The sequence below is a fragment of the Rhipicephalus microplus genome, chromosome X (assembly GCF_043290135.1).
Source record: "Rhipicephalus microplus isolate Deutch F79 chromosome X, USDA_Rmic, whole genome shotgun sequence".
In the NCBI taxonomy this organism is placed as follows: Eukaryota; Metazoa; Arthropoda; class Arachnida; order Ixodida; family Ixodidae; genus Rhipicephalus; species Rhipicephalus microplus.
This window is the reverse complement of record NC_134710.1, coordinates 130,751,110-130,769,298: the sequence shown is the minus strand read 5'-3', so window position 1 is coordinate 130,769,298 and position 18,189 is coordinate 130,751,110. Positions and strand designations below refer to the sequence as shown.

At 42.6% G+C, this 18,189-nt stretch overlaps 1 long non-coding RNA gene across 1 annotated transcript in view; it reads left to right on the top strand.

Annotated features, from left to right (window-relative positions):
- LOC142775754 (uncharacterized) overlaps positions 1–18,189 on the top strand; it is a 117,263-nt gene that overhangs the window by 26,589 nt on the left and 72,485 nt on the right. The gene's annotated exons all lie outside the window — the stretch shown is intronic.

Below are 18,189 nucleotides of genomic sequence, written 5' to 3'. Positions count from 1 at the left end.
ATATATTGAAGCAGGCGCTATATTGGCATGCGTTAAGATTCTTATTGAATGAAACTGCATACTGCATCAAATATGTTTCTCTAACAATATCCCAAATCGGAGGCGCCGAAACTGAGAACATTATCTGTAGTTAAATTTAAACTGACTGTGGAAAACGAAATAACTAGAAGTACTTTCCTTATTAATTAATAGTTCTGACATGATATGAAGTAGTGCTCAATTGTTTCGGTTTCTTTGCAGAATGGGTACAGGGGAGATATCGCCAGACCATCTCTGTGTAAATTAAAGTTTAATAGGGGGTCATGGTATCGTAATTTGGTTAAAATAATTTATAACTTTCTAGATTGACTCCACTGAGATTTCCAGAGATATCTCAGGTGCTGATAGTCCACCCATTTAGTAATATTCTCCATCATATCTACATAAATAGCTAATTTTCTATATCTGATCGATAATATGTATTCTATTTCTGGGAGTACCGAAATCAGAGTACCATCAAACGAAACTCGGGCTAATGAATCGGCCATTTCATTTATTAACTGTATGCCACAGTGGTCTAGAACCCATAATAACTTTAAGCCTTCCAGATGATGATGATTGATTGACATGTGGGGATTAACGTCCCAAAACCACCATGCGATTATGAGAGACGCCGTAGTGGAGGGCTCCAGAAATTTTGACCACCTGTGGTTCTTTAACGTGAACCTAAATCTGAGCACACGGGCCTACATTTTCGCCTTCATCGAAAATGCATCCGCCGCTGCTGGGATCTTTCAAATGAGGTGGAACTAATGTGCGACAAGTCAGTAGGGCTCTTGAATGTTCCGAAGCTGTGAGAGCTGTACACACCAAAAGAGAATTTGTAATGGTGATTGGACTTACGTTGTTTGAAGGCAGTTTTTAAAGCACCAAAATAATAGTCAAGGGCTCAGCTTCAAGAAACTGGAGTGAAGTCTGGCAGCTTTACTGAGAATAACCAGTAGAGGTAATCAGATTCCTATTGCTGCATTTTCATTATTCGCAGAAGCATCTGTGGCTATTATGTTATTTTTTTCTGCATAACCTATGTAATCTTTCAACCTGCAATTCACAAAACTCAAAGATTAAAACTTGGATTGTGGGGGAAAATTTCATCACACTCTATCGTAATATTGTGATTTAATGCATTTGCTATGCAGCTGTTTTTCCTTTCCAACCTGACAGCTAGACTTCTTCGGCATAAGCATCCTCTGGAACCACCTTGACCCAGCAATCTTCTGCGCCGCAGATTTCTTCGGCTGGGAGGTGCGCTTAATCTCCGATACTTGAATCTTTGCAACTTTTTATGAAATAAAATACCCAGACAGTTATTCGTAATACTTTCGTCACGCATGAGTGATGTTGAAGATCAAAAATAGGCATATATGTTCTCACATGTAAAACTTGCACAACGACTTTAGCTTCATTTAAGTCTTCATAGTCACTAGGTAAATCTTCAAGACTGTTCTTGGGCCATCTATCCCTTTCTGGTAACCATGGTGGTCCCGTCCACCACAATGTGTTTGTCTTGAGAAGTTGCAATAGTACTCTACGTGTGAGGTAATCCACCAGATTAACCGTACCGGGGCAGTGTCTCCATTGGCCGTTCACAGAACATGCTTGAATTTCAGTCACTCTACTTTCAACAAAGCTTTCCATTTTTTTGCGGATCTCTTTATCCAGTGTAGTGCGACCTTGGCATCTGTCCAAAAGAATGTTTTCAACCTGCAGTTATTAAGAACATCCTTCAGAAAGTTCCCTAGCCTTGCTCCAAGCAAAGTGCCAAGTAATTCCAGTCTTGGCGAAGTCACTTTCTGCAGAGGCGCCAGTCGCGACTTCGTCAAAATGAGGTGACTATGAGTGACATTCTCTTGATCAAGGAATTTCAAATACGCACAAGTTCCATACGCCTTCTGACTAGCATCACAAAATATGTGAAGTTGCATAGAGTGACTTGATAGCCCAGTCTTCATCCCTCGCGGGATAGTCATAGAAGGAAGGTCCTTCAGATTCGAGCACCATTTCTTCCACTGTATAGCGATATCCGAAGGCAAATCTTCGTCCCAATCTGCTTTTCTCTGCCACAGCTCCTGAAACAATATCTTGACCTTAATGATAGAAAGTAAAATCATTCCCAGTGGGTCGAATATTCTTGACACTGCTTAAAGCACATATCTCTTACAAGGTCTTTGCCTTTTCTCCTAAAACCTTAAGGCTGATTTTGCCACTACTGTCATCTGGTCAGTCAGAGGACCCCACAAGAGCCCCAATATCTTGACAACTCCTGCGCTTGCACCATCTAATGAGATCTTTACTAATGAGATCTTTCAGCAGTTTGGAATTTGATGACCATTTACTCAAGCGCACTCCTGCTTGTTCCATAATGGCATTTGCATCTCTGTATATAATTTTTGCCGAATCCTCATGTTCGGATACGATAAAAAGGTCATCAACAAAGAATGATGCTGCAGGCCGCTTGGCTGTTTTTTCGGTTGGACCTTTCACTGCCTTCATGTGATGTTGTAGTGTGGCGTTGAGCAGAAATGAACTTGATACGGTACCAAAAGAAACCATTGTCATGCGCCATTCCTCTACTTCAGGCTCAACCTTACTCTCATAGGGTGTTTCTTTGAACCGTAGGAATCTCAGTGCATCTCTATATTCCATTTTTACACTAATCTGGAGAAAGGCTTTCTCTATGTCAGCTGTCAGAGCAACACGGTTGAAGCGAAAGCATATGAGAAGAGTAACCAAGTCGGCTGGTAGCTTTGGTCTCTTCTGGAGATGCTCATTAAGGGATGAGGAATCAGGACTGTGAGATAATGCATCAAAAACTACTCTACACGAGTTGTCGTGGACTCAGTTCGCACAACTGCATGATGCGGCATGTAATAAATCCGAGCTGCTTGCCCCACACCCATATTTGGTACTCTCTCGGCATGCCCCATTTTCATATAGTTCTTGATGGTGGCATCATATGCCACAGCAAACTCCGGATTGTTCTTCATACTTTTCCCCAGATACTTCAGCCATCTCATCGCTTGCATTCGGTTATCATCTAGTTGTCCCCAACTTTCTTTCCACAAAAGCGCGACTTGGTAGTGACCATTGAAAAAGGTAACCTCCTGTTCAAATCTTTCCAGTACCGTATTCTTTTCTTTGGTCGGAGTGTTCTCAACTGGCATAATTCCGATGCTCTCCAAGTCCCAGAACCTCCGTAGAATCTCGTCTACAGTAGAGTCAGCAGACGTACTTAGTTGCAAGATGCATACGTTGAGAGCTGATTCCAAAGAGGTGTCAAAAGAAAGTGGTCCTAGCAACATCCATCCAAAGGCAGAACCCATCGCCACCAAGCTTTTCTGTCCATGGTATCGTTTCGTCTCTCCCGACATGAATTGCCCAAGCTGATCAGTACCGAATAAAAGGCTGATTCCTGGAACTGCAGCCATGCCGGGTATCACCAAATTGTCAGCGAGGAGATGGCCTTTGATTTCGATGTCTCTGATAAAGTCATCGTCGACTGGTACTTACACAACATCCTTGAAGACAAATGGTACTTCAATGATGGTTAACAGGTACTCCTTGGTGTTATACTGACTGTGAAGTTTTAGTTCAACGACACTATGTTGTCTCGGCATGGAACTTGTCTGTCCAAATACATTTAGCTGTAGATTAACCGATCCAAGTTCTTTCAATCTAAGGATCTTGGATACATCTTCACCAATAAATGTACGCTGGCTTCCGCTGTCCACAATGCCACGAATATAGGCCTTTTGCATTTTCCCCATGACCCATGCCCTAAACGTTTATAATAAGACATCAGAGTCCCCGTACGAATGAGAGCTGGTGTGCAGACTGCTTGCAGTTACGGAGCCTTCATGTTCTTTCTTCTTAGGTTTACATTTGGGATCATACACTGAAGAAACGTGTCTACCTCCGCATGTTCCGCACTTGACTTTTCTGTAGCAGTCCTTGGCTAGATGCCCTCTTACGGTGCATGGATAACATCGCTTCTCGGCGGCCAATTTCTTGAAATTTTCTTCATGGGTAATACCGCTGTCACAAACTAGAGTCGCGTGCTTTGCAGACCCAGAAAACAGACAGTCTTAATCCTTGGCTTTCAACGAAGACTGCAAGACCGCTGCTGTTGGTAGAGGAGCATTCAAGTTCCTTTTCTCTTCGGGTGATTGGGCGCCTTTCTTTCCTTTGAATTCATGAGCTTCGCTTCTTTCGCGGCTTTCAACTTTCACAGGAAGATACTTCAGGAGTTATTGCAAGTTCTTCTCGGCTGTGGCTGTCAATGATGAGACATGCTCCTATTGTCCCGAGCCTGTATTGTCTGTCGTAGACGGTGGTGACCCTAAGTTGGCTTCTTTCCAGTAATAACCAACGACGATGTCTTGCGTTGGAAAGTTCCTGATGAGCACTGATAGCATGTATTGTCTCGGTGAGTACTCCGGATGGGTTTCGGCACCACTTTGTGAAATAACTGGTCACGCCATACGAAGAAACAAGACTATATTTACATTATTTACACATAGCAGTTGGAACAGTTCATAGCGGACACTTTCTTTTCTCTTCTTTCTTGAGAGTTCATGCGTTCTTTGCTTTGCTTTGCCTCCCTAGATACATGGTACGTACCCACTTAAGGGGATTGGCCAAGAATGCAACATAGAGACTGTTAAATGTTATTTTAGATAAGCTATGAAATTTAAAACCAAGAATAAAGAAATGAAATGGCAATAATACATAAAATATTCAATTTAACTACAAGCAATATGCTTTTGAGCCTGTATTTCAGACTGCCGTAATAACCTGACGGGAATAACTTTGAAAACTTAAGTTTTAACCTAATGAAATGACGAAGAATTTTAAATACCTGATTAAAATGATACTCATTGAGTAGTTATAATAAAATTACACACGACATTGAAGGCATCCTTGTGGCAGTATCCTAAACCTGAGGCACCAAAGCTTAAAACATTTTCCTGCGATAAGGTCAAGCCTATTTTTCTAAAAGGAGCAATTAGAAGTCGAGTTCTGATACGAGAATATCTTGCACATGACAAAAAGTAATGTGCGATATTTTCCAGTTCTCCGCAGAATTGGCAGAGGGGTGATATCGTCAGACCAGCCCTGTACCAGTAAAGGTTTAATGGGGGGACACGACATCGAAGTCCGGTGATCATCACTTCTGATTGTCAAGAATGGCTTCACTACGATTTCCATGGATATTTTAGGTGATTATATTTCGTCCACGTGGTTATGGCTTCCATCCTATCTGTGTGGATAGCTGATCTTCTAAAACCCGATTGCTGTGAAGTATTCTACCACTGGGAGAACCTGAATTATTGGAAGATCTAGCGATGAGTGGGCCAAGGCGTTGACCATTTCATTAACCGTATTTACTCGATTCTACCGCGCCCTCGATTGTAACGCGCATCCGATTTCCGGGACGAAAAAGAAAAAAAAGTAGGACATCGATTGTAACGCGCACCCATTTTCCGTGACGGGAGAGAAAAAAAAAGTCCGTAGGAGTCAACTTTTGCACATTGAGAACAAGTATTTGGGTTTTAATGCACTGAAGTTTCAAAAGATAAAACACAGTCAAACAGCCAGCCCTGTAGCTAAAATTGAGACCACTACAACGGCGTTACGAGTTGCGTAATAGGTCAGTCCTCGTCGCTGTCATACAACTCCTTATCACTGTCAACAGCCCAAAGCATCTCATCCTCGGTACCGTCCATGGCATTCGAGATGCCACATTTCTTGAATGCCTTGATCACCATGGCTGATGGTATTGCACACCACGCGTCCTTCACCCACGCAGCGAAGTCTTGCAGAGAGGCGCACTTCATTCTGTTGCCTGGCGTGAAATCATGTCGTTCATTGATCAGCCAGTCGGTGTAAAGCGCCCGCATCTTGTCCTTCAACGGCTTGTTCAGGCAGACATCCAGCGGTTGAAGTTGGGACGTCATGCCGCCAGGTATGACTACAAGGTCCGTATTGCACGCAGCGAGCTTGTTCTTGATCCGCTCGTCGAGATGGCACCTGAACGCGTCGAGCACGAGCATCGCTCGCAGGCCCAAACTGGCGCCAGGCCGCTTCCGCCAGACGTGATGGATCCAATCGGCGACCAGGTCCGTCGTCATCCAACCTTTCTCGTTGGCTCGCACGATCACACCACTCGGGAAAATGACTCCTTTCGGGAGCGTTTTCCGTTTAAATATCAGGTTCGGGGGAAGCTTGTGACCATCTGACGTGCAACAGAGCATTGCCGTCACCCTAGTTTTTTCGTGGCCCGATGTCAGCACGAACTTGTTTCGCCCCCTTCTTCTCGACGGTTGTGGTGCCAGGCATGTCGAAGTACAGAGGCGTCTGATCGGCATTCCCGATTTGCCCAAGCAGGTACCCATTGTTGTGCCGCAAATTGAGGACGAACCTCTGAAAACTGAGAAGCTTTTCTTCGTACTCCTCCGGCAACTTTTGGCATATGCCCGTTCGCGTTCGGAGGGAAAATCATTTTCTTTTCATAAAGTTACTTAGCCAGCACCTGCTCCCTTTGAACTGGCTCCGCGTTAGCCCTTTTTCCAAGGCTAACTGCATAGCCCACACTTGGAGCAGTTCTGTCGTCACAGGCCACTGTGCCGCTCGCTGTTCAAGCACATACTCGGCGAGCAGCTCTTCAATTTTCGGAAACCGACCCTGCTGCGGTCCACTGAAGCCTTTACGTGAAGCTTTGCAGTCGACAATCTTCTGCTTCTGTTTCCGCCAGTCCCGCACGCACGTTTCAGGAACTCCGCACGACCGCGATGCGGCCCGATTTCCGTCCGTTTCTGCACACGCGATTACTTTTCTTTTGAAAGCAGCATAGTGGTGCACTCGTCGAGTCTTCGGAGTCGGCCCTTCCATGCCGTCGATGTAAATGCACTACGATACGACGAACTCCTCAGCACACGTATGAAGTGCCGCACATGGTAAACACATTGGCAGAAATGGCCGACGCGCCATGTCAACGCCTCCTCTAGAAAGATGCCTGAGGAATGCCTCACGCTTCCAGCAGAGTTGGCCTGCCTTCAGTTTTGAACAAGCTCCGCGCGGTGATGCTCACGACCGACACTGTCATCACGGCGACGGGCGATACTATCTCAAGAGTTTTTCATCTGCGGCCCATAGGGGCGCGTAAGTCGAGAGTTGTTCGAGACCTGCAATTGTGCACCACTGTTTTGGAGGCTATGCAAAGTGTTGCGTTGTTGCACCGTCCGCCACAGGTGACGCTAGGGACCGAGAACATTTTCAAATTGAAAAAGAGAAAGGGTGTGGCAACTGTTTTTTTTTTCTCATGCGGCAGGCATCTTCTTAGAGAAGGCGTGGGCCATGCCGACGAGGGGGCGGCCATTTTTGAAGTGTCGATGGCAATAGAATGACCGTATTCATTTTTTTTTGTTTCGTACTCGATTCTAATGCGCATGCGATTTATAAACTCGCTTGACCGTAAAAAAGGTGCGCGTTAGATTCGAGTAATTACGGTAATGTTCACCCACAGTAACCTGGGACCCATACTAATTTCAGGTACTTCAGCAGAGACGGAACTAAAGATCGTAACGTTGTGATGGCATGAGAGGTATGAGAAGTTGTAAGAGCTGTGCATACTGAGAGCGAATCAGTAATTATTATTGCTCTGTTCTCATTCCTCGGAAGTTTTTGCAGTGTCATAATGACTGCCATTAGCTCCGCCTCAAAAACAGTAGTAAAATCAGGTAGCCTCATGGCAAATGACCAGCCAAGTGATTGGGAGACTATTCCAACACCTCCCCTTTCCTCATTGACAGAACCATCTGTGACTATTATGAGATAGTGTCACAAATGTTTGCAGCAAGGCGCTCCACAGTCTTTTCCACTGTTCTTTCGACCAGTTCCGATATGGATTGAGACAAAGATGCATCTGCCAACGCGGTATGACGGGCTGCTACCCCTGCATAACCTTGACTTCTAGCCTGAATTTCAGCTAAAACCTCTTTTCAGGAGCAGCGTCTGCGATCTATGATTTCAAGAATGTGAATTTCTTGAACCTTAGCAGAACAACTTGAATTGTCTGCACTGTGCGCTTCATTGCATAGACAACATTCTTTTCTTTGCTCTGACACTTAATTGCGTTGTGAGGCTCCCCACACATCTCGCATCTAAGAGCGGACCTACAGCCTTTCACCGTGTGGCCATAACGCCATCATTTTACGCACTGCAGCGGTCGAGGCGAGAGCGGTTCGACTCGATAGATAAGGGGCTACGCCTTGACTTCCGTTGGTCGGCTCGATCCACCAAATGTAACAATCACCAACTCTGTGAAGACTTTGGTCTTAACAACCTCACGGCTACACCTATGAACGGAGATTGGACCAGCTGCTGCAAACATCTCTAATAACTTCGATGGAGTCAAATTAATGTCTTCGCCTCACACAAACCCTTTTACGCATGCTAAGTGATAAAAGATGAATGCGCTCACCGGGTTGGAGGCAAACATAGAACACTTTCAGGAGGTCTTGGACACAAAGCTGGTCTGACGACAAACACAGGATACTACCCTTGCCGAACTGTCGGACCTCTGAGATACTCTGAAAATGAGCTGTGGCTGCTCGCAGCTCAGCTTGGATTACTTTCGGATTCTTCATCTGTATGGTATCCTCATTTGTTGCGACCAGGGCCAAAGGAACTGCAGAGATACTGTTATGCAAGAACAGGTTCACGGGGCTCTCCTGCAGTGAAAGAGAAGTGGACCAGAGGAAAGCCCCCGGTCCAGGTGAGGAAAACGACATGCCTGAACTTACAAGCGCAAAAAGCACTCACTGATCGACAATAGCGCTATAAAAACACTATGCAAGAATGAAATTGGGCTGCAAACATGCAAACTATGGCCACAACCCCCAAAACGGCTTCTTCCTCTTCTTCATCTTCTCAATGAAAGGTAAATATTCAATACCCTCCGCTCAGTGCAAAGCCGATCTCTTTGAAGTCATTACAGCGAAAACAGTTCCATCGGGTAGAGAAGCTGGGCAGGTCGTCGTATTACAGAGCCTGTCGGAAGTTTACCGGGCCAATACGCGAAGATTCCGCGACGCGGCTGTTGTGAACTCGGAACCTTCAAAAACGTTCACTCGACACCTTTGCGAGGAGGTCACGACCAAGAAGACCTCTGAACTCCCGGAAGTCGTCTCCGGTGACGGGACGAGAACCGACGGTATCAAGAAGCGAAGTGAGGTCGCGTCCGCCGATGACGTCGGTGTTAATGAGGAAACTTCCAAGCCCAAGACGCCGCTTCTTGAAATTAAGGAGTCTCAAAACGCTGGACCGATAGATGCTTGTGATATAAACAAAAAAAATAATTGGAATTCGGTAATTGGAATTATCGATCTGATGCCCACCTTTATGTTTTCCAGTTTCCTTCGAACAAAAATAATCTGGGTAGTACGAAAACGTGGCCAATGAGCGAGGAAGAAGGTGTTGGGGTCACTAATAAAAGTATACTCAGATCGTCTAGCTGATAAGCTGTAAAATTTTAAGAATGTTTGTACAGTTAGGATACAGAATCGACAAAGAATAGTTCGCATGCGAGCTTTCCGACAAATTAAATTAATAGCGACGAACATGGGAAATCTCAAACACAAACGTAACGCTTCTCGCTCCAACAGAACTAAAGGTTTTGTTTTGTACACAAGGCCACCGGAAAATATTACGCACCCAAATTCTAGTATTGGGCGCATGTACATTTTGTATAACATCAATAAGGTGTGTCTACGTAACCCGTATTTTCTGTTGCTCAACCTGCGCAATAAGCCTGAAGCTCGTTGTGCCTTTGCTGCTATATATCTTATGTGAGGGCTCCAGTTAAGTTTCTTATTATAAATCATGCCCAAATATTTGATAGACTCCACTTGTGGAATGGGTTTCTGCTTATATAGTACTGAAATCGGAATAGAATCTGCTAGTGAAAACACCAGGAGACCACTTTTACTGATGTTTAGAGACAATGAAACTGATTGCATGCAGTCAAAGTTTGGGGGAATACTTTGCAATTATTGATGAAAATAATGTCACTGTCTTCTGCGAAAAACGCAATATCGTCTGCATAAATGTAGACAGCGGTATCTCGGTCAATGGGAATAGAACTTATCAGAGCATTGAATAATACCGGAAATTGGACAGCCCCTTGAGGAACTCCACGTTGCTGTTTGAATTTAGATGAGCAACCTTCATTCTTTACACAATAAAATTTCCTTGATTTTAGAAATTTGGCCAACCACTCAACAACATATCAAGGAGAGTTTAAGTCCTGTAGTGTATTCAATAAAATTGAGTGCTCGACGCTGTCATAAGCTTTATGTCAAGTGTTACTAGCACCGCATAGTGCCGCCTTTTTCTGGCAAGCTGTATTCAGCCTTCTAAATTGGGATGAGCACACCAAATTGAACACTCACTACAAAAACCAATTGGGTTTGGCTTTAATATTAGCTTGTCTGCCACCCAAACATTTATTCTGTTATTTAAAACCCTCTCTATATTTTAATCAGGTGAGATGTTAGAGAGATGGGTCTGATCTTATATTTTTCATGTTAAAACCTGACCTTTGTTTCTTTTTAATATGGGTACTACTCTGGCTGTTTTCCAGTCATGGGCTATCCAGGCATTGCTTAAGGAATAGTTTATAAGATTGAGGACGTCACCGAGAGATACCTTGACTAAAGCTTTAATCATAGGAACTGTTATATCGTCAGGACCAAGAACTGATGAGGGTAAATTTCTAATCACGTTTGAGACTACAGACAATGTCTCTTTTTTTGAAGTCAATCTTTATGGTAGATTTTTGCCAGGTGATTGACAATGTCAAAGAAAATCTATTTTTTAGACCTCTACCGATTGACTCTAAAGATTTTGCCATTTCTTCCGACGATAACTTGTCATAATCAGAGTTTGCTGGAGATGGCAGGATATTGCGCGATCTCATATATTGGAATAACGCTTTTTTATTTCTAGGTTTGGAAAGAAAGTCGAAATGCCTTTTGGCATAGTCTTCTTTAGCTTGAGTCACTGTGCGTTTAAATGTAGCTGCAACAAATCTGTAATTTGCCCAGTTTTGGGGGGACTGATTATGAATTAGCTGCTTCCAAGCTGCTGGTCATCGTCTATGATCACGAAAGCAATCGGAATTCCACCACGGGTAATAAGGCACCCTCTTAGTCGACCCAATAGAAAATTCTGCTTTTTTTAACGTACTTTTAATGACTGCACTTAATTTCATGGTTTTAGTTTCATCATTGTCTTCAGTGGAAGAAGCCAAAACTACTTTTAGGTCATTATTAAATGTGAAATAATTTATAAAGGTTCGAGCTTTGGAACATGATGGAGTAATAGGGCACGCAATTTCAAACATTACAGGTAAGTGGTCACTTTTTGTGGCGCAGTCTAGGGAAGTCCAAGAGGTGCTAGAAATAGCTGAGCTCATAAGACTCAAATCTAAGGCAGAGTGGGATCAGTCTCAGATAAATGTGGGAGGCATGTGAGGCATGCTAAATTATTGTCTATAGACCAGTCCCACAAATATTGTCCACATTGATCAGTCCTGAAAACCTAACTAGTGTGGTGAGAATTAAAATCTCAGATCATAATTTTTTCTTTGCGCCACAACTTAACAGCCAAGTCTAAAGATCGCGTGTCATTTGTACGCCCTCAGGAAAGTAGACATTTACTAGACAAAAAGACAGGCATCCTGGCAAGGTAATGTCGCATACACTATGCCATTCTTCGTGATTCATCGTAGAAGCGTGATACCTGCCACTTATTACAAGGATTTATGTGCATGTTGTTGATATTGTGGCTGATGACAATGAATTATGCCTGAGGCTTTTGCAATAGGCATGCACAGACCTTCTACTTGGCCAATCTTCTTCGTTGGGTATGTGCCATGTCTAGAGGAAAGCAACATTCGATGACCCCCTCGTTGTGCAGTTAGCACTGAGTGATGCTTGGTTCGGCCTTAGCTGTTCTAAAATGCTTTATTACACATATTAACAAGATCCCTTACCCGACATGAAGCCTGCCTATGTTCAATTTGCAACATCGGTGTAAATAAAAATTGAAAAGTAGCTAAGTGGTACAATGCTGGGCTCCCACGCCAAAGGTCCGGGTTCGAATCCCAATCTGTCCTCAGATATTTTTTATTTATTTAGTTACTTTTCGCGCGATAGTGGTAAGACACCAGCCGCGGCGGACAACTACGCCGCCAAAAACGACCCTTGTGATCTCATAACAGCTTTCACTGTAATAATGCTTATATGGCTGGCTGCTTATATTACAACAGCAATTGTAAATATGAAAAAGATGGCAGGGTTTCCTATGAAGACAAGGACAGATCAGGCAAATAGTATGGCTGTGACAAGTGCAGTTCAAAAAATTTGATTAGTCCAGTCCGAAGAAACACATGCAACAGTGCATAATTTCCCGTGCACATTGTTGCCACATCCAGCATATTATTGCATAATGCACAATAATTTTACTATGCACCACAGGATTATAATCTTGATAACAACAGGTCTGGCATTTCAAACCATCTTTTGTTTTAGACACCATATCAGAGTTCTTCAATGACCATACCAATTAATAGGTGTCATATTTTTATGCATAAAACATTATACGAGCTTTTCTACTATATCAAAAATGTATATACCAATCAAGAATATAGAAAAGGTATACAAACTTAACAAAATTGTGCTTGTCGATATAGCCACTGTCTCAGAGCAGCACAAAAATCTGAAGCCTGATCTCACTTTGGGAAACAACATGAAAGGGTAATCTAGAAGTAAGTTTTCTGTAATTCTCAATTATACCACAATTCAGAGGACTCATTCAAACATTTGGTGCATACGAATCTGCATAATTTTTGTTTATTTGCGATTGCCGGATTCCAAGCATCTCAATTTGTGTGGTCTCCTTTTTTTATCCATCAATGCTCAGTTCAAAAAGGTGATCCCTTTGTTATGAGAAAATTTATTTCAAATACATTATGATGATATTTTTCCTAGTATGTACTTCCAAACATCTTTCCAACCCCTTGTAGTCTTAACAACATTGCTACATTGTCTTCTTCCTGACTGGTTGAGGTATTCAAATTTTTCTTTCATCAGCTGATGAAGGAAAAATTCCATAGCAGGAACACTTAGCTTATGAAGGAAAAAATTCACAGCAGCAACACTTAGCAGGTAATACACACTGCAAAAAATTTTGGGCTGTCTATGAATAGTTCCTGCTATCATGACAACTTATTCAGCCCCTAGAAAAGTATAGTGTGCCAAACAGGATGACTTGAAGCAACAATTGTGTCTGGTCATGCTGTTGTATATAATTGTTAATCTTTTAGTAAATAACATCTGGGGTTTAATGTTCCAAAGCCACGATATGCTATGGGGGGTTTTGTAGTGAAGGGCTCCAGAAATTTCGACCATCTTTCTTTTATATTGCATATTCATTTCTCATGCAACTTGCCCACTTCAATAAAATTCTTCCATTTGTGAATGAGCAAAGTACCCACTACACATTCTCAATGTATCACACAAGCCTGCACAGCTGCATGCTTTGCAATAGTGGGCAGCTTTAAACCATGCCACTTCTTACACAGTTGATTAATGACACCTTCATGACGTTAGGTTCGACTGTTAACCATAAAATTTTTTTCTTTTTTTTCTGATAAAAACAAACCGACTACTTGTGCTTTATATCAACCGTTTAACAAAAACAAAAGCAAAACTCTTTCAAGGAAGATCGCAGAACGTGTCCAGTATACTGGACACATACCCATAAGTGCAACAAAGGAATCCTAGTGTCCAGTAAACTGGACATTGTTAGATTATGAACAGCATTGTACTTAGAGCCTCACAGCTTCTTAGCTAGGAATGAACATAAAAAAAAATTTGTCCTACCCGACGAAAAATTGGGGACGAAAATGGGCGCTGCGACGTTTTGTGACTGCCTTATTTAGCACTGGAATGTGAGTAGTAATGAATGCCAACACTAACACAAAGATGATAATAATGCCAATTGGTGCAAAAATCAAGAAAATGGTGAGAAATGTTCCCTTATGCATTTCACGCTCCTGCTGACGTCAAACGCCATTTCCAATCGCCACACGTGTCTCGTAAAGATATAGCGGAAGATTTGCTACTGCTCTTTTTGACGCAAAAGTATCGTTCTCACACTCCAGTTGCATAGCACACCATATGTTGGGTTCATTGTTACGTACTATTACATACTGTTACAAACTTTCCGAGAAAGCTTGAAAAAGTGTATTATTGTTTCTAGCACTCACTCGTATGGCCAAGCTACCACGATATAAATATTACATTCAACTTGTCACATGAAACTAATAAAAATGAATTAACTTCGTCATCACCGTCACATGATTGAAGGTGGCGAAAATAGGTGTCCCATGACAAAAATAGCCAATATGCATCACTGTAGCCCAAAATCAAGGTATTTCATGCAGTGAAATACAGTTGCACAGCGTAGCTTTTGGTGTTACGACTTGTGCAATGATATCAGCACATACCACAGTATTAGAAGCAGCGATTAAGAAGACATGCTTAATTTCGTTCGCAGTGCCCCTGTAAGGCAAAACTAAACATGACTTATTCTTCATGGGTTATTTCCAAACTTGATTTTTTTTTTCCAGAGCACTTTTGAAGCGGTTTATAACAATTTATTTTGTACAAAGAAAATTTATTTCATACGTTTTGTAGAAACTGTGCACTTGTTATTTTTAAGCAATAAAAAATGCATTTGTCATGCCACAAATATTAAAAAAAGACGAAACACCAAATTTGTGGCTTGGGCATTCTATACTGCAAGTGTTTTTTATAGTTGCAGGAAGCATGATACATGTACCAAGTTTCATGTATTCTCGCTAAATAATATACTATCGCCTTAATTATGAGGGCAACTTTTGGTTACAGTTTCTGGACCCCGAGTTGGGCAGTGACTTAGCAGTGTAGGTGGCTTGATCACGTGACCACACGAAGCTGTGATGCACATCATGCTCAGTATCATCTGCTCTTGCACACATGAGTCACACAAACACCTCCAAAACAAACGCGCCGATAGTTCCCATGGCTAGCTGCAGCAGCCACGAGCGATGTAGCAATGAATGCTTCGCTGGTACATATGTTGTGAAGGTGGTGGTGGTCCGGAGGTGACTGGAGTCACTACAGATCTGGTGTGAGATTACTACAACTTTCGTTGCCCCTCCTATAGAACTATATCAGTGTAGGTGTGCTAGCAATGAGCCTTGATCAAGAGAATGAACATTGTGGTACACAATGGGAAGTGAATCAAAATATATTCTAAATATTTGCCGTCTCTGACTCTGTGTTCAGTGTCCCAGCATAAAAAGGAAAACAACAACAAGCTTATCGTACGACACCTTTAACATGCTTTAAATCGACCAATTGGCGAAGCAAACTTTGGAACTGAAGAAAACAGCATGATTTTACACCCGAGTACTGAAAACTTGATGAAAACTTGAATGAGGCTTCACATATAAAAAAAAGAAACAATACAATGCCATGCACAACATGCTCTGATCATCTAAATTATTTTGTAAATGGAAATACCATATATACTTGCATAATGAACAGACTTCATTTTTTTAATCAAAGTGAAATTGGGGGTTTCGTTTATGATGCAAGGCAACTTATACCAATATCTTTTTCCTAGATGAGCAAAAATGCGGTAATGCAAAAAAAAAAAGTTGGGTAGTTCAACCTTTCACAATTGACATATGCATACAATGTTCGGAAACAGCTTCTTTGTTGTGCTTCACTTGTCTTTTGTGTGGTTGCTGGCATTATCTTCTGCAAGCTGTCCCCTGCACACTCCATTTCGGCTCAACTGAACTGAAAAAAAAAAAAAACGGCATTTCGCGGCTTTTTTGCAATCTTCTGTGTAACTGCGACAGCTGTGATCTCAAGGGAAGCCTGTAAGAATGCGAACTCCGTGGCAAACTCACACGATGACGACATTGACATTGCAGCAAGCTACCACTGAAGCATCAAAACAGACCTTCGATAACAAGGTTAACGACAAAATATGGTTGCTGCCTCACTCTCCGCGTGAGAAGCAACTGCACAAAAGGTAGCCTATATCTAATATTCCCTGAAATATGTGCAGATAACAAGCATGAAGAGCTGATTGCAACTGAAGTGGGGATCAGTAGTGCTACCACATCAACTAAATCATCACGCTTTTTTCTGGGCGACAAATTATACTTTTCGGTTTTCCAGAAACCTGTGGCATGCCTGCGATGCGATGCCGACAGAAGGCTCTTCGTGACAGTAAATCTTGTCACCGTCACTCGAAGGTTGCGTGCATGTGGTTGGGCTTTAAAGTTTCATATTTGCTGGAACCGATAGTTGGTTGGCGCGAGCAGTTTGGCGACCTTCACTCCATATGTGCTTGTGAGCCACGATGTCTTGCACTCGCATCATTAATGCATCTTGCTGTGGTACACGAATAATTTAGAAAGACTGTACATGCTGTGCACAGGTAGAAAGAAAAATGGGGGGGGGGGCCTTTAAAAGTTGAATGCGATAGCGATATCCTGTACCTAGTACGTACTTCAACCACTTAGAGCATAGTTTAATGGTGTTACTCAAGAAGTTTAATTTGTGGATTACTACAATGTAATCAATAAAGTTAAAAGTGGCTTCTGTCAGGGAAGCTTTTGAATATGGTTGCGTTCTGTGTAATTGGTAGCATGCTTTAAGCCACAGGCAATTATGCGTGTGAAATAATTGTTATGCTACTGTCCCTACGAGAATAAAAGGCCCAGCAACGTGTGTGCCATTTGTAGTGTGTGGCCGGCTTTGAACCATGAAGATCAATGATAATTGCACGCTTTGACACTTGGTGGCAATGTACGCTTCTATCACGCATAATTATTGAGATATTACATTCTGTATTGTGAAGCATATATACAGAACATGTGTGTTTGTAAAGCATGAAACTTACTAGCAGCCTAAGTTATTTTCACTATATTGACAAGCAGACGAGTAGCTGAGTGGCAGAACACCAGCTTCTCACGCAAACGACTCAGGTTCGATCTCCTCTCGGACCTGGCATTTTTAAAGACGATAGTCTTTCTTGGGGACCTTCGACGCAAAAAATTTGGTCTGTCTGTCTGTCTGTACATTTGTCTATTTGTCCACTCTTAACGGCACCAGATACTTGCAACGGTCGACCCCATCCGCAGTGCCCACCAATGTTGCTCAAGGTTTAGCGTTCATACTTGTGAAATTGTCAATTAAAAAGCAATTATTGCATATGTCTGGGGCACCATAACAACACGTATATATTATGCATGTGCGTCTGCATGTGCTTTTACTAGAAAAAGCATACATAAGTAATTTTAAGGACCGTAGCGCTTATCATGCAACGTTACATTCAACGCTTACACAAAAAGGCGAGTGTTTCCAACGCTTTGCTAAGACCAGACGGTGGTGACACCTCCACGTCACCTTGCGTTCTACACCTTATCACCTCCGAGACGGGCGCACACACCCGTCTCAGAGAAACGCGCTTCGTTTTCTAAGAAAACTGCCAGATGGCGCTCATGTCTCATGTGTGACATGACTTGATGAGCTCGTTCGCTTCCGCTGCACGCTCGAGGCACTCTAACGCAGCGCCTCCAGAATACCATTAAGCAATTTTCTTGCGCAGAACATCAAATAAATGTTTTTTTCACTCTCTCCACATGCAAGACTATTGTCTTTCAACAAAAGTTGCAGATTAACATGCAGATACGGGCGAATTTTTTATTATCCTATTTGCACGCACAAGATGATTATTTTTCACTCACAACCAATGACGATAATGCCGATGCTTTGTTCTAACACTATCGCATTAAAACAAAGAGCTGCACGTGCAGATGAGGGGAGGGGGGCACACTTAAGAGGGTCGAATCGGAAAGACCAACATGAAAGGAGGCGCCACTTGTCAGTTCACAGCTAGGACTGCAGTGGATGAATGTAGAAGGTGCGTTCATTAGGTGGGAGAAAAAATCCAAATCCAAAAGAGTGACGTTAGGGGTGTGCTTATTATGAGAGTGTTCACTACAAGAGTAAATATGGTAGT